Raw genomic sequence first — 15,904 nt, forward strand, 5'->3', positions numbered from 1 at the left:
TGTTAGTGAATTGCCCAACGAAAGCACTCGACGAGTGCGGGCCTTGGAGTAGGAGTCGACGAAGGCTCCGAATCAAATAAAACTGGTTCGTGTTAGTGTTGTGTTTTGTCTTTCCTTTCCGCTGCTTACTCTATTTCGATAACGAATTTTCGATCGCTATTCACCCCCCCCCCCTCTAGCGACTTCTATAATCCAACAAGTGGTATCAGAGCAGGTACTGCTATGATTTGGTGCAACCACCAATCAGACAAAGGGGGTGAATTCTTTTTTATTTTTTTAGATTTTAAGTTTACAATATAATCCAAACTGGTATCATTACCTTTTTGAAATTTTTTTCTGTAGTAATTAAGCTGAACTGGTGCAACACCAATTCAGTTTTAGATTTTTTATTTAATCCCGCACTACTAATCCAAGACCAAGTCTTGGGATTTTTTTCTTGTTTCCTTGTGTGCAAGATCAATGTCTCAACTCGAAGGTTTCAGCACAGTTCCTCCCCTTCTTTTCAACGATGATGACTTCCCCTACTAGAAGAAACGAATGGAGATCTACTTAAAGACCGACTTCGACCAGTGGTTCAACGTCACTCGTGGCTACAAGGCGCCTGTCGACAACTTCGAAAATCCATTGGACAGCCCAGACGGATTTCAAAGCATTCAACACACTGCAATGTGGGCTGACAAAGGAAGAACTGAACCAAGTGGGACCCTACTAAAATGCCAAAGAACTATGGGACAAGCTCGTCGAACTACACGAGGGAACCAGCGACGCCAAGGTAACCAAACGAGACCTTCTTTTAAATAAATTATTTAATATTAAAATGCAAGAAGGAGAATCCGCGAGTCAGCTCCACGCGAGGATCAAAGACATCCTCAATGGACTTCATGCTATCGACCACTAAATGGAGAACCGCGATTTAATCAGGTACGCTCTAAACGCATTTCCTCGAAATGCATTGTGGGCATCCATCGTGGATGCCTACAAGATTTCGAAGAACCTTTCTAAGTTAAAATTAGATGAATTGTTTTGTGAACTTGAGCTACACGAGCAAACTAACGCCGGAACCGAGAAAGGTATCACTTTATTTGCAGGTTCCTCCAAGGAAAAGACAAAGACCAAGTCTGAACCTGAAGATGAGTCTGACTAAGATTCAGAAGACGAAGAGTACCTGGTGAACTTGGTAAGAAAGATGTTCACCAGAAGAAAGAAGAACTTCAACAGAAAAGACCTACAGAAGATCAACTCCACAACCGAATCAAGAAACGTGACTTGTTTCGGATGCAACAAGAAGGGTCACTACAAGAACGAGTGCCCAAAATTGAAGAACGACAAGTCAAAGATAACTAAGAAAAAGATACTCAAAGCAATGTGGGATGATTCGTCTTTAGAAGAGTCAGAAGCCGAAGAACAGAAGTACCAAAGCCACCTCATGCTGATGGCTCGTGAGTCAGAATCGAAGGATGAATCGGAGGACGGGTCCGAACCCGAATCGAGCCACGAGTCCGTACTCGTTTCTGAAGGTCCTGATGAGGTAAATTTCTATTTAAGCAAAAAAAATTTAAGGTTATTTCATGTTTGAATAAAAAATTAACCGAACAAGAGAATAAAAATAAAATGCTCCTTGAGGAAAACCAACAACTCAAGGAACAAATTGAAAAATCAAATCCAAATCAAGTTTTAACACTTGAGGAGGAAAATTCAACACTAAAAATTGAAATTATAAAACTAAAAGGGCTTTTAGAAAAATTTATAGCTAGATCTAAAAATTTAGATCTTATTTTAAATAATCAAAAGGTTGTATACAATAAATTTGGACTTGGATACAAGTTAAACTCAAATAAATCATTTATATTACTAATAACTCAAAATAAAAAACAAATCAAAACTTGAGTTCCGAAAGCGTATTTAACCACGCAAGTAGAAATTAATAAATATTATATACCTAAAAATAAAATATATTATGTAAAATCTAAAAATCCAATTCAGAATTCTAACTATAAAATTAAATCAACCAAACCAAAATCAAATAATAGAAATAACTATAGAACCAAAATAAAACCAAACTATCATCAAGTTCACTACAATTACAAAAGTAATAGACATAAACCCAAAACTAAAATTTAACCCAGATCAATAATTCAGGGGGAGACTCCAAACTAGTTGGCACCTCCAAAAAAAAAAACCTACCTGATAGGATAATTAGGATTAATTTAAAAAGGGACTAAGTTTAACTTGACGTACGATACTAGTGAAGTTTTGGATGATAGTAGATTAGGGAAGCTCAGTCTATGCATGTCTAGGAAGATATGTATGCGACTTGGTGTATTTGGCTGAGTGGAACTAACTAAAGCAACTCCTTATGGATCCTAATTAGTTAGACCAATGTTTTGTACTAAGTTCAGTGGATAGGACTATTTGGAAAACCTCGAAGGCATGGTTACTCTAATGATGTCCAGGTGACTCACCATAGCCCAGAAGTTTATCCAAAGAATGTCCGTTTGTTGAGCCTAAAACTAAACATAAATCTAACATAAAGTTAAACCAAACACTAAAACTGAATTTAACTCATCTCACAAAAATTATAAGTTTCCCTGATTGAAAATGTAGATCGGGTGAGATGACTAAGGACATCAAATCAAATCGAATCAAATCAAATCGAACCAAATTAAATTAAAATAAAATAAAAAATTATTTAAAAAATTAATTTAACATAAAAATTATTTAAAAAATTATTTTTTTAAAAAAAATATTTTAAAATTAATTTAACTTAAAAATTATTTTAAAAATTATTTTATCTTAAAAAAATTATTTAAAAAATTAATTTACAATAAAAATTATTTAAAAAATTATTTTTTAAAAAAAATTATTTTAAAATTAATTTTAACTTAAAAATTATTTTATCTTAAAAAAATTATTTTAAAAATTAATTTAACTTAAAAATTATTTTAACTTAAAAAAATATTTTAAAAATTAATTTAACTTAAAAATTATTTTAAAATTTATTTTAACTTAAAAAAATTATTTTAAAATTTATTTTAACTTAAAAAATTATTTTATAAATTAATTTAACTTAAAAATTATTTTAAAATTTATTTTAACTTAAAAAATTTGTTTAAAAATTATTTTAACTTAAACAAATTATTTTAACTTAAAAAAATTATTTTAAAATTAATTTAATTTAAAAATTATTTTAACTTAAAAAATATTCTTTTTAACTTAAAAATTTATTTAAAAAATCTTTTTGACTTTAAAAAATTATTTTAACTTTAAAAATTATTAAAAAAATCTTTTTAACTTAAATTATTACAAAAAATTATTTTAACTTTAAAAATTATTTTAAATCATTTCAACTTCAAAATAAATTGTTTTAAAAATTATTTTAACTTAAAAATTATTTTCAAAATTTTAACTTTAAAAATTTATTTTAAAAAATTATGTTAACTTAATAATTTTTTTAAAAAAAACATTTTAATTTAAAAACTATTTTAAAATTTTCCTTTCATTTAAAAACTAATTTAAACAAAATATATATATATATATATAATCTTGTCAGAAATCAGGGGGGCTCACCCCTGGTATTGCCTTCTGGGCGCTCAGAAGGCAGTCCGGGCGCCCCGCCCCGGCACTCTGCTCCAAGCGCCCGGAGTGCCCTATATAAAGGGCGGCACGGGCGCCCCCCAAATCCTTGCACCTCTCCTTTCCACTCTTGCAAAGGCTCTCACCGAGCTTTAACGCAAGAGGGATTAAATTAAAAACTTTTTCTTCCTTCTTCAGTTATTACGACGCTATGAATCAACCGAGGTCATCATTTCTAGTATTTTTTCACGATGCGTCGGTAAATTATCTTTCCCTTTTCTAAATTTCCTTAAATAAGCATTTTCTATAATTTATTGCTTAGTCTAGCTTTACTTTGATAAAGTAGGAAACGTTCTAATACTGGTGCCGGGCCCTCTACTGCTAGTACCGATCCTAGGTTTCCTACTGAAGAACTTAGGATTAGGTTTAACTTTACCATTTATATGCCTATATGAACTAGGTGTATAGATAGACCATTTTTTATGTGCTCTTGCATCCCAGCTGTAGAGGTCATTGACTACTACAACTTGTAGCGTCTTGTTTACTGTACCAGTTCAGTTAACATAGGTTTATGTTCTGAATTGTACAACAACCTAGTTAGAGTAGATGACCTTCTATACACTACTAGCGTAGCTGGTATTGATATCACGCTATCCCTTGCTGTCATCCAGACCTTTTTAGGTCTACGATCATCTGCATGCACTTTTCAATGCTACCCTCCTAGGGATCTACCATTTGGTGATCCTTACTCGCATATTACTCTTGATACAATTTATTCATATTTTTTAGGGGGGGAGCGAGTACCCACTGTTACCCTGCTTAGGTTAGTCTCCCTTCGAGTCCAGGGCTATGTCCTCTATAAGGTTTTAGTCTCCTGTATTTTGTCGTTAACCACTCGCGATGTCGCGATGATGCGTCCATTTTACTCTTTTCTCCTTTATGTCTTTTGCCATAGATTAGATATAGATATTAGCCTACATATCTTTCATGTCATTATCTACTCAGCCGGAGTCACCACCAGCGGGCGGGTTTATATGTCATACTGCCATATTTTGACAGCATATATTTCCTCCTTAGATATTGACGTCATCAGAGGTGATTTCCGAGTCCTGACCGAGTTTGACGTTGTAGGATCTAGGAACTTCTCTTTAGGTGGTATTCATACCGATGATGAGAGTGTTCTGTCCTGGCGGAGGGGGCACAACACCAGCCTGACCCAAATGTAGAGCCAAATGCCCAGGAGGAGGAGGTAGGGCAGGATGAGTTTATGATCGCACTATTCGGCGAGGTCGCTCCTGCCCTAGCACCGCCTCTAGTCCGAGCACCACGTCCCGCTCCTCGCATTCTAGGCGACCGAGTTGTCGGACTAGAGCAATCTATGACGAGTCCCTGCTAGGAGGTCTCCGATTTTCACCGAGGTATGCGTCAGGAGGTCTCTGACTTACGGCGGGATATATGACAGGAGGTCTCCGACTTGAGACAAGATATATGGCAGGAGATTTCCGACCTTCGACGTGACCTATCCAGCTCTCGAGAGGATGACCGGACTTGTTACTCTGAGTTGATAGCATTGTTACGGTCCTTGGGCTCCGGATCACCCCTTTCATCATCCCAGTAGATTAGGCGTTATTGTATTTTTCATCATGACTATAGTATATTAACTGTAGTATATATTGAGTTATTGACCTTTAGTTCATATATTGTCTTGTCATGAATAGACTAGGATTCTTAAATTGTAAAATCATTTTCAAAAATTGTCTTTAAAATTCTAGGATAAAACTTTTTATACATTTCTCTAAATTCCCTATTTTTAGAATTTTTTAAAATTAGTTTTAGCCTTAGAATAGATCAATGCCTTAGAAAGCATGCTCATATAGATCTAAAGTTTGAGCATCTCACCAACACATTATGGATAACTTGTTTGTGTATTTCTGAACTTAAAAAGGGGTGAGATGTATAAATAGATTGTCTGGACTTAAAGATGTTTATATCAATGCATTGACATAAGTCTGGGTGTTAAAAACTAAACAAATATTAATCAGATTAAGTATTTCAGCTTAGTCAAACACTAACTGAATACAATCAACTTAACCTGACTAACCAAGTGAAAGTTGTTATCCTCTGATAGTTAGTAAGTAGCTAATGGTTAGACAGTTAAAGTTTTTTTTAATGTTAGACTCAGGAGGAGGATTAATTCAAATTATTTTCATACTTAGTAAAACTATTTGTAATAAAATTATTTTCTCTTTTGAAAATATTTTTGAAAAGTGTTTGTTATTTTCTTTAAAATACTTTAAATCTGCTTTAAACTTATTTTTGAAAATTGACTTTCACAAACTTATTTTTGAAAAATGACTTTCATAAACTTATTTTTGAAAATAGACTTTAATAAACTTATTTTTGAAAATTAGCTTTCATAAACTTATTTTTGAAAATTGACTTTTATAAACTTATGTTTAAAAATTGTTTAAAAAAAAGTACCTTAATTTTGTAAGCTTATGTTTGAAAATTGGTTTTATTTTACAAAACTTATTTTTGAAAAGTACTCTGAAAATTATCTTACAAAGTCGATAGATTTTTACCTTAATATTTCTGATAAAAAGTTAGCTATTTTGAAAAAGTTAAAGGATGTTGAAAATTATTTTTAATCTCAATGCTTATATTAAAAACTTAATTTCTAAGTTAACTCCCCAGGTCAACCTGAAAATTTTATAATTTTTTTTTTGTTGTCAAATTTATTTTCTTTTACTTTGTCATTTTTCTTTACTTATCTTTGCTTGTTATTTTTGATGAATGTCAAAGAGGGAGGGTTAGGTGGTTTAAGTTAGTTAGCAACAAAATACCAAACATAAAACAAGGCTAACTTAAAAACCATGTCATTTCTTATAATTAATTATGTTTTACATATTTTTTCACTAACTTAACCTAGGTTGTCATTACATCAAAAAGAGAGAGATTGTTGGTGCGGTTAACACTGACGGTCTAACTCAGATTTTGATGAATGATAAAATAGGTTAAGTTAGTTTCGTTGTGATCTAACACTTTGACGAAGTGTGCAGGAGAAGCCCAGCTAGGTCGACAGGCTGACCTGATAGCTGACCTGAAGTCCAGACTAGTTGACGGGCTGACCTGATAGCTAGCACGAAGTCCAGACGGGTTGACAGGTTGACCGGACGTCTGTCAGGTAAGTTAAGGTAAGTCACTGGAGGGGAGTAACTTGGTGAGAACGCGTTCCCAGTTAGGGAACTTAGGCGTCGATCCAACTTAGAACCATTTCGGGAATCTAAGTTGAGATCGTAACTAGATTCTGGTCTCGATGAGACAGAATCTAATTATTACCCTGTTTTATTATATTTGTGCTAACTTTTGTTTTACAGGGTAGTTTAATCTTTATTTTACCTCGAACTAAAATTTTCTTGCAAGAAAAAGAATTTCTAGAAAATGGTGGTATGAGCGCCCGGAATTGGTCTGGGTGCTCGAAAGGCAAAAACTTATCCCGTCGCAGATATAGAGCGCGCTGATTAGCCGGGCTTAAATCACGGTCCGAGAGCCCGGAAGGGATCCAGGCGCCCGGAGCACTCCTATAAAAGGAGGCTACCTCCAGAGTCCAGAGCTGAGAACAATAACTTCTTCCTACGACTGCTCCATTGCGCACTGCTCCTACGACGCTGCGAGGTTGCTCCGACAACCTACGATTCGAGCTTATTGTTTTTCTGTTATCGGTATTTCATTCCTGTACTTGACTTTGTAATCAATTTTCGAACTGCTAGTAAATTGTCCAACGAAAGCACTCGACGAGTGCGGACCTTGGAGTAGGAGTCGACGAAAGCTAACCAAGTAAAACTGGTTCGTGTTAGCATTGTGTTTTATCTTTCCTTTCTGCTGCTTACTCTATTTCGATAACGAATTTTCGATTGCTATTCATCCCCCCCCCCCTAACGACTTCTACGATCCAACATCACCAACACTCTCAAGGCAAGTAGTGCTCCCGACATTTCATATAAGGTGTGCGCTCCCAAATGCAACGAAGAGTGGCCTTGATTGGAGTATAGACGGATGGACTTGAAGAGAGGTCCGAACTATGAGAATAATGGTGTCCTTCATTTAAAGGGAGACTTGTTGGGAATACAATTCAAGTCTCACATTAAAAAATATATGAAAAAGATCATGAATTTATACGATTGAAGATATCTCTTTTGATATGAGATATTTTGAATAAAATCTAAAAATAAATTTAAGAGGGCTTAGGCCAAAATGGATAATATCATATCATTTTAGATATATATGGATTTCATTGGTCAACAAGCAGTATCAGAGTCATGGTCTAGATCGAGCAATGTGAATGAAATGATGGTCTCGAACGAAGAAGATGGGGACTCTTAGTAAATCCAAGATGAACTCTCGAGGCAAGTGGTGCTCCCTACATTTCATGTAAACTATGCACTCCCAGACGTAGCGGAGAGGAGTTACCTCGATTGGAGTATAGACGGATGGACTTGAGGGGAGGTCCGGACCATAAAAATATTGGTGGTTATTCATTTGAGGGAAGGATTGTTGAAATACAATCAAAATCTCACATTAAAAATATATGAAAAAAATCATGAACTTATAAGATGAAAGATATCTAACATACCAACTTTCAGATCCAAATATATATATATATATATAGGATTTTTGTTGAAATTGGTGAGTATTTTGGTAGAGCTCTTGAGGAGAAATAGATAGTTTTTCTTGATACTTAAACTTTTGATTACAAAGCCTTTATATAGACTTGAAAGAAACTTAGGGGGCAAGTAACCTAGCAACTTAGGGGGCAAGTAACCTTAGAAACTTAGGGGGCAAGTAACCTTAGTGATGAGTAAACTTAAGTGATAACACATTAACTTTAACACTCCCCCTTAATGTGTTGTCGGATTCCAAGTTTGGCTCGGAGCTGTTGAAATCTTTCTCTCGGAAGTGCTTTTGTGAAGATGTCAGATAATTGCTCCTCAGATCGACAGAACTCAAGTTGAATTTCTTTATCTTCAATTGCCTGTCGAATGAAATGATGCTTGAGTGCTATATGTCGAGTTCGGTTGTGGTGAACTGGGTTCTTAGCCATAGCGATTGCAGATTTGTTGTCGCAGTGTAGCACGGTTCCTTCAATCTGATGGTGACCGAGATCAGCCAAGATTTTTCGAAGCCAAATTGCTTGTGAAGTGGCTACTGATGCTGAGATGTACTCGGCTTCCGCAGACGATTGTGCAACACTTTGTTGTTTCTTGGATACCCATGAGAATATTGCTGAACCAAAGGAGAAACAGTACCCCGAAGTACTTTTCATGTCATCTAAGGATCCACCAAGATCACTGTCACAATATCCGACAAGATTAAGTGCGTGATTCTTCTGAAAGCTTAGACCGAGGTCAGTTGTCCCTTGAACATATCGTAAGACCCGCTTTGCTGCACCGAGATGAAAATGGCTCGGACTCTGCATAAATCTTGAAAGTAGACTTGCGACATACATGAGATCAGGTCTAGTTGCTGTGAGATATAACAAATTACCAATGAGGCTACGGTAATAAGTGACATCCGCTGCTTTTCCTCCATCTTCCTTTTTCAATTTCTCCCCCATAATGAGTGGTGTAGAGACAGAATTGCATCCCAGCATGTTGAATTTCTTCAGAATCTTTTCTGCATATATCTTTTGGCAGATAAAGATTGTCTCTTCTTCTTGGTAGATCTCCATGCCCAAGAAATGTCGAAGTAGACCCATATCGCTCATTTCATACTTTTGAGCCATGTCATCTTTGAACTCTTCGATCATCTTCTCGTTGCTTCCAGTGAAAATTAGGTCATCAACATAAAGAGTGACTATAAGAACATCATTACCTTGCTGCTTGACATACAAAGTTGGTTCACTCTTGCTCTTTTCGAATTTTGTTCGGTTGAAATAGTTGTCGATCTCACTGTACCAAGCGCGAGGAGATTGTTTAAATCCATATAGCGCTTTCTTAAGTTTGTAGACTTTCTCTTCTTTTCCTTTGAGGATGAAACCCTGAGGTTGATCTACATACACTTCTTCCTTCAATTCACCATTGAGAAATGCTGACTTGACATCAAGCTGATAAAGTTTCCACCCTTTGCTGGCGGCGAATGCAATTATAGCTCGGATTGTGTCTAGCCGAGCTACTGGGGCAAACGTCTCCCCGTAGTCAATTCCAGGCTGTTGAGAATATCCTTTGGCCACAAGTCTTGCTTTGTGTTTTTGAATGGATCCATCTGGGTTGTGCTTTACTTTGTAGATCCATTTAACACCTATAACTTCTTTGTCTCTTGGTTTATCGACGAGCTGCCATGTCTGATTTTTTTCAATTACACGAACTTCCTCCTCCATCGCTTTTTTCCATGGTTCTTCTTTGATTGCTTCAGCAAAGTTCTCAGGCTCAATTGAGCAATAATTGCATGTAGCATATATATCGCTCAATGATCTGTACCTTTTTGGAGTTGCGCTTGGGGATGAGGAGTTTGATGAAGTTGGATCAGTTGAGCTTTCTTCGTTGGGTTGAGATGAGCTTGAATCTGGTGTGCTTGGCTCAATTTCATCTTCTTTGTCAGTACTGATCAGAATGTCTTTCTTTTCAACTTTGTTTTCTTCCCAATTCCATAAAGCATTTTCATCAACTTGAACATCTCCTTGAAATTCGCTCTGCAAGATCTCCCACGCATCTTTAGCCGTGTTGGCTCGCATGATTCTGGGAAATATAGCCTTAGTGACTGCTCTTTGAAGGATTGAGAGAGCACTTGCGTCGGCTTGTCGAGACTTCTCTAATTTCTTCAGACCGGCCTCATTGAGGGCAGTGGCTTCCTCGGGCTCTTGTACTCCATTCTCCACAATCTCCCATTGGTTAAGAGATCGAAAGATGGTCTTCATCTTCACGTACCAGAAATCATAGTCTTCGCCATTAAACTCTGGAATGAGATGGTTGATGTTTGTTAAACTCGAGCTGGCCATGGATTTGGATTGGTAGAACCTGGACGCTCTGATACCAACTGTTGAAATTGGTGAGTATTTTGGTAGAGCTCTTGAGGAGAAATAGATAGTTTTTCTTGATACTTAAACTTTTGATTACAAAGCCTTTATATAGACTTGAAAGAAACTTAGGGGGCAAGTAACCTAGCAACTTAGGGGGCAAGTAACCTTAGAAACTTAGGGGGCAAGTAACCTTAGTGATGAGTAAACTTAAGTGATAACACATTAACTTTAACAATTTTGTTATCCTGCGTGACGCCACAGTGCGCGACTGTGCGCGCCGCGCAGGATAACAACTGTTTTTTTTTAATTTATGAATTAAAAAATAATTAAAATAAAATATTTTTTAAAGAGTTTATTTATAGGGTTCAGGCTTTGGTTATAGTGTTAAAGTTATTTTTTTTTTTAGATTTTACCTCTAGGGTTTAGGCTTCCCAATTAGGTTATAGTGTTTGGTTTTTAAAAAAAAATAAAATAAAATTAATTTAAGCATTTATTGAGTATTGTAATATGTTGAGGGGATATATTAAGGTATTAAAAATTTATATAAGGAAATGTTAAATTTTTTAAATTTAAAATATTAAAAAAATCAAAAAAAATTAAAAAAAAAACCGAGCGACCTCCTGCGCGTGCGCAGTCACGCACTGTGCAAGCGCGCAGGAGATCACTCCTCTATATATATATATCTATATAAAAGGCATTTAAGGGTATTCTCATCTTTTGTAAGTTATGATTTTGAATTTATTTAAATGGATATTAGTTGGTTGGGAATAATTTTTTATTAATATTATTTTCCGTCATTGTCTCCTTTTAGGGAACATCGAATTGAATTTTTCCTATTCTTTGATATTTTTCTTTGAATCAACCGACTATAGAAGATTACCTATTTATGTATGAATCAATCAATTCAATAGCTTGTGCTACGTTACATTGTGAACCAAAGCTTGATACTAATTTGACATCGTCAAATATATGAGAAATAGATGATAGTACCAGGCAAGATTCAATACTTATCACTCTAGTGGATTCATCAAAAGTTTATAGAAATAGAAATAATAAGAAAAAATTTCTAACAAGTGGTCACAATATTTTTTTTTTATTTAAAAAATATGTTGCTTCCAATATGGTCTTTAGAGTCAAAATACATTTAATGTTCTTAAAGTCTTGAGAATGAAAAAGTTATGCATTAGTTGAACCTTTCAAATTCATGAGTAGCATGACCATTCTGGCAGACTTCAATAAAATGACCAAGGGAATATTATTTTTTAACATCATTTTTTTTTTTTTTTGGAAAATTAGACATCTATAGCTTTGACTTTCCGATGATACATAACTTAGCGTGTAATTCGTCCTCAATAAAAGCATATTAATGCATATTAATCTTTGAAGTTGTCTCAAAAGGTATGACTTCTGAAACTTTGTTGTGTCAAAAAGTCTACTTTATGTTTGTAGTAGAGAAAGAGTTATTAAGCTGTAGAACTAAAAATTCAATGGAACATATAGTTAGGAATCTAATTATAATTTTTTTTTCTAAGATTTGATAAAACTATGGGTAGAAAGTTGATTTATAAGATAACTTACAATACTAGGAGGGATTAATGCACCAAGAAAAAGAGCTAAAGCAATTTATGTTAAATAGCAATGCTTTCTCTTTTCAAATTCATTTTGCTTAGGTTGCAAGGGCCAGAAACTCAGTGGATGATACCAAAATAGACAAGATGAGCTCGATTCTCCCCTCCATCGTTGTTTTTGCTGAGTTAAAAATAACATTAATTATATTTTTGTTGCTTGTTTTGATCTGCAGGTCCTTATGATCTATCACACGTTTCTCTTTGTAGAAGGTAGATATTCATTCATCTCTCCCTATCAAACAGAGCAATATGCAACTTAACGCCATTAATCCAACACACACACAAAACAAAAACACTATTCCCACGCAGTGCAGAGCAAAGATAAACAGAGCAAATCTACCGTGATGTTCGCCGGTGCTCCGATTCGATGATCAGTCCTCCCGCGACGAGCCGAAGCTGGTCCTCTAAGTACCGCTGCAGCAGTCGCGGCTCGATTTCTTCGCGCGGAAGCAGGATGGTCATGGAGGCGGCTGATCCCCGCCTCCACTGCCGGCCAGCACGGAGGCACAGGCCGGCGACGCAGAGCAGTGGGAAGGAGAGGCAGGCGAGCGGGAGGAGCACCGGGGAGCAGAAGAAGAGGGCCAGAATGAACAGCCAGGACCTCCATCTCCGGCGCTCGCCGCTCGCCAGAGCGCGCCGGAGAACGGCGGCCCACCAGCGTGGACCCATCACCTGAGCTCAGAAGACCAGCTCCGTTCGCCCTCTTTTCTTGCCTTCCGTCGAGTTTAATTAATTAATTGACAGAAAAGACCATTTGCTTTGTAATTTGAAAATACTTAAAAATGCATCGACATTAATGATAGATGTGACTGATAATTGTTTTGTAGCAGGTGAAATATTAATTTAAATATACAAATATAAATATTATAAAATTATGGATATGTTTCGTTGAGGTGTAAAGATGGTGGCGATTGAGTGCCGAGCATGGTGACTGGCCTTCCACGGCAATCAAACAGACTTTTTAATTGCTTAAATTATTGTCTCCATATTAAATGAATTCTCATATATATATTTATTTTCATTTAGAAACTTTTTCTTAAATTGTTTTCATTAAATGAATCCTTATTATTATCTTCATAATTTTATGAAAATCCTCATCATTTTCATATTTCTTTTCTACGCTCACTTATAGTCTGTCAAATTAATTAGGAGGCGAAAGAATTTTTTTTTTCCTCAGAATTATGTGCCTTTCTTACCTATTATAGCAGATCATTAACTTAAATATTCTCATCAGATCTACTTTAAATGTATTCATCTCATTTATATTTACTTTATTTGGCTATATTGTCCGAAATGGATTACAATGCTTGTTTATTATTTAACTTTTTAACTTATTTAAGCACAAATTTAATTTTTAAATTCTAGGATATGCTAGTTTATCTCGAGTATTCATCTCTGCATATTGATTTCGTTAAATATTTTGTGGAATCATCCTCGTAATTATCATATTCACATTATACGAAGACAAGAACATCATTAATTCTTGTCATACGCATATATTTTCTTACTAGTCAGGAAGGATGATGAATAGACAATAACTCAAAATTTAAATGTAAACATAAAATAAAATAAAGTTTATTTATTTATTTCTCGTTAGAAGAAACATATGAAGAATAAAATTAATAAAAAATATTACTAGATTCATAGGGTTACCAAAGTAATTATCTCCTAGAATTTAATAAACGATTTAACAAGAAAAAGTCAACAACTCAATAAAAGTCGAGTTCTTAGTGGAAAAGAATAATGCAAATAAAGAAACATATTGATATAAAAAATATAATAATTGAAGAAATAAATCAACAACTAATCTGATTTAACGCCTTCTCCTTATAATTGCTTCACTTTTTCATTTGATAGAGTCATGCTCTCGTCAGTTGAGGAGAATAACACAATCAATAGTTTAATTCTATTTAGAATTATTTAAAGTTGTCTAAGTCGTAATTTTTATAATTTGTTAGGACTTTTATAAAAGTTATTAAAGTTTCTTTTTATAGGGAATTTTTTTATATAAAAATGATTAACTTTTATAATTTGTTGGAGTTAATATAATTTTTAATTTTATTTTCTCTAAATGAGAATAGGTAAGTTTTCTTTAGGTAAGAATTGTATATTTATCCTTCCGTCCATCTAGAGAAAAGTTATTGAATGTCAAAAAAGAAATTATTAATTATATTAACTCCATACATGATAATGTAATACCTTTTTTATAATTTAATAACACGTTTATAAATAAAATTCTAATATTTTTAATAAAATTTTACAAAAAGTTAGTGAAATTCCTATGATAATCATGCTTAATAGAAGCAAACGTAACCAGATCCCGAAAGCCATGATTGCCCAACCAAAACCAAACAGTGTGCATTGCTGACGTGCGGTGTGTCAGGGAAAAAAGAATCCAAAGCGTGGTGCCTAAAGCAAGCAAAGCTGCCATCAACCCAACCCAACTCATCTTCATTCATCTTCCAAACACAATCAATCCCCCACCCCACCAAACCCTTAAAACCCAACCCAAGTGGCAAAAAGTGAAATTGCTCACCCCAGCGCCCCCGACCCAGGGTCATCACGAGGACCCCACGATCTCATATGATAAACATCTCACCACATACTAACTCAGATGACCTGTTGAGGAACATCATCATGCCCTAACGCACGCACAATTTCTATATATTACTAAGACATGCAATTCATCATCATATATCTCTCACACTCGCTAGCTAGCTAGCTCGCACTTGTGTCTTTAGCTTCCTTGATATGGCTAATTATACTGCAACCCCCTTCACGTTACTGCTGCGGCTTCTCACCACCCTTGTCGCCAGTTTCTTCCTTTTTCTCTCCCCCCTCCTCTGCAGCTCTGCACGCCGAGGCCAAGCACAAGGCCGTCACCCACAAGCTGCACTTCTTCTTCCACGACGTCGTCAGCGGCCGCAACGCCACCGTCGCCCAAATCATCAACCCCGTCAAGTCTCCGCCCACCAGCACCTTCCTCGGCATGACCAACATCATGGACGACCTGCTGACGGAGGGGCCGCAGCCGACGTCGCGGCCCGTCGGCGGGGCGCAGGGCCTCTACGCCTCGTCGGACTCCACCGAGATTGCCTTCCTCCAGATCATGAACATCGTCTTCACCGATGGCGCCTACAACGACAGCGCGCTCACCGTGGTGGGCCGCAACCCGACGCTCCACGACGTGCTCGAGATGCCGGTCGTCGGCGACACCGCGGCCTCTTTCGTTTCGCCCGCGGCTACGCGCAGGCGCACACCCACACCTTGTCCGCCAACGGCAAAGCCATCGTTGAGTACAACGTGCATGTGATGGTCCCATGAAGCCGACAAATTAAGTTGACTAGAAGAACACCATTTATATTTTATTTGCTTCCGAAACTTTAGTAATTCGGCCTGATCTTGTCTAAAATATGAGTCAAGAATATGAGATCATCGGTTGAAGTGGATGAAATATCAATCAAATCATGATGCCCGAGAGGGGAATATGCTGAGATGACTTCTATATTGATCAAGTCGTCAAAAATCTTCTGGTCAACACTACTTGCAGCCAGCAACCGGATCTCTCCGATCTCTGGTACCCCGATGCTCGAGGCAGATCCAATGAGTATATAAGTAACATACTAAGACGTATAATAATGAAATGAATGTAGAGGGAGTACGGAGAACGTACCTTGGCTCGGGGGGC

At 36.1% G+C, this 15,904-nt stretch overlaps 1 pseudogene; it reads left to right on the plus strand.

Moving 5' to 3' along the window:
- Positions 1-14,545: 14,545 nt before the first annotated feature.
- On the plus strand, positions 14,546-15,670 carry LOC122048474 (annotated as a pseudogene).
- Positions 15,671-15,904: the final 234 nt, after the last annotated feature.

The sequence above is a fragment of the Zingiber officinale genome, chromosome 2B, assembly GCF_018446385.1.
Source record: "Zingiber officinale cultivar Zhangliang chromosome 2B, Zo_v1.1, whole genome shotgun sequence".
Lineage (NCBI taxonomy): Eukaryota > Viridiplantae > Streptophyta > Magnoliopsida > Zingiberales > Zingiberaceae > Zingiber > Zingiber officinale.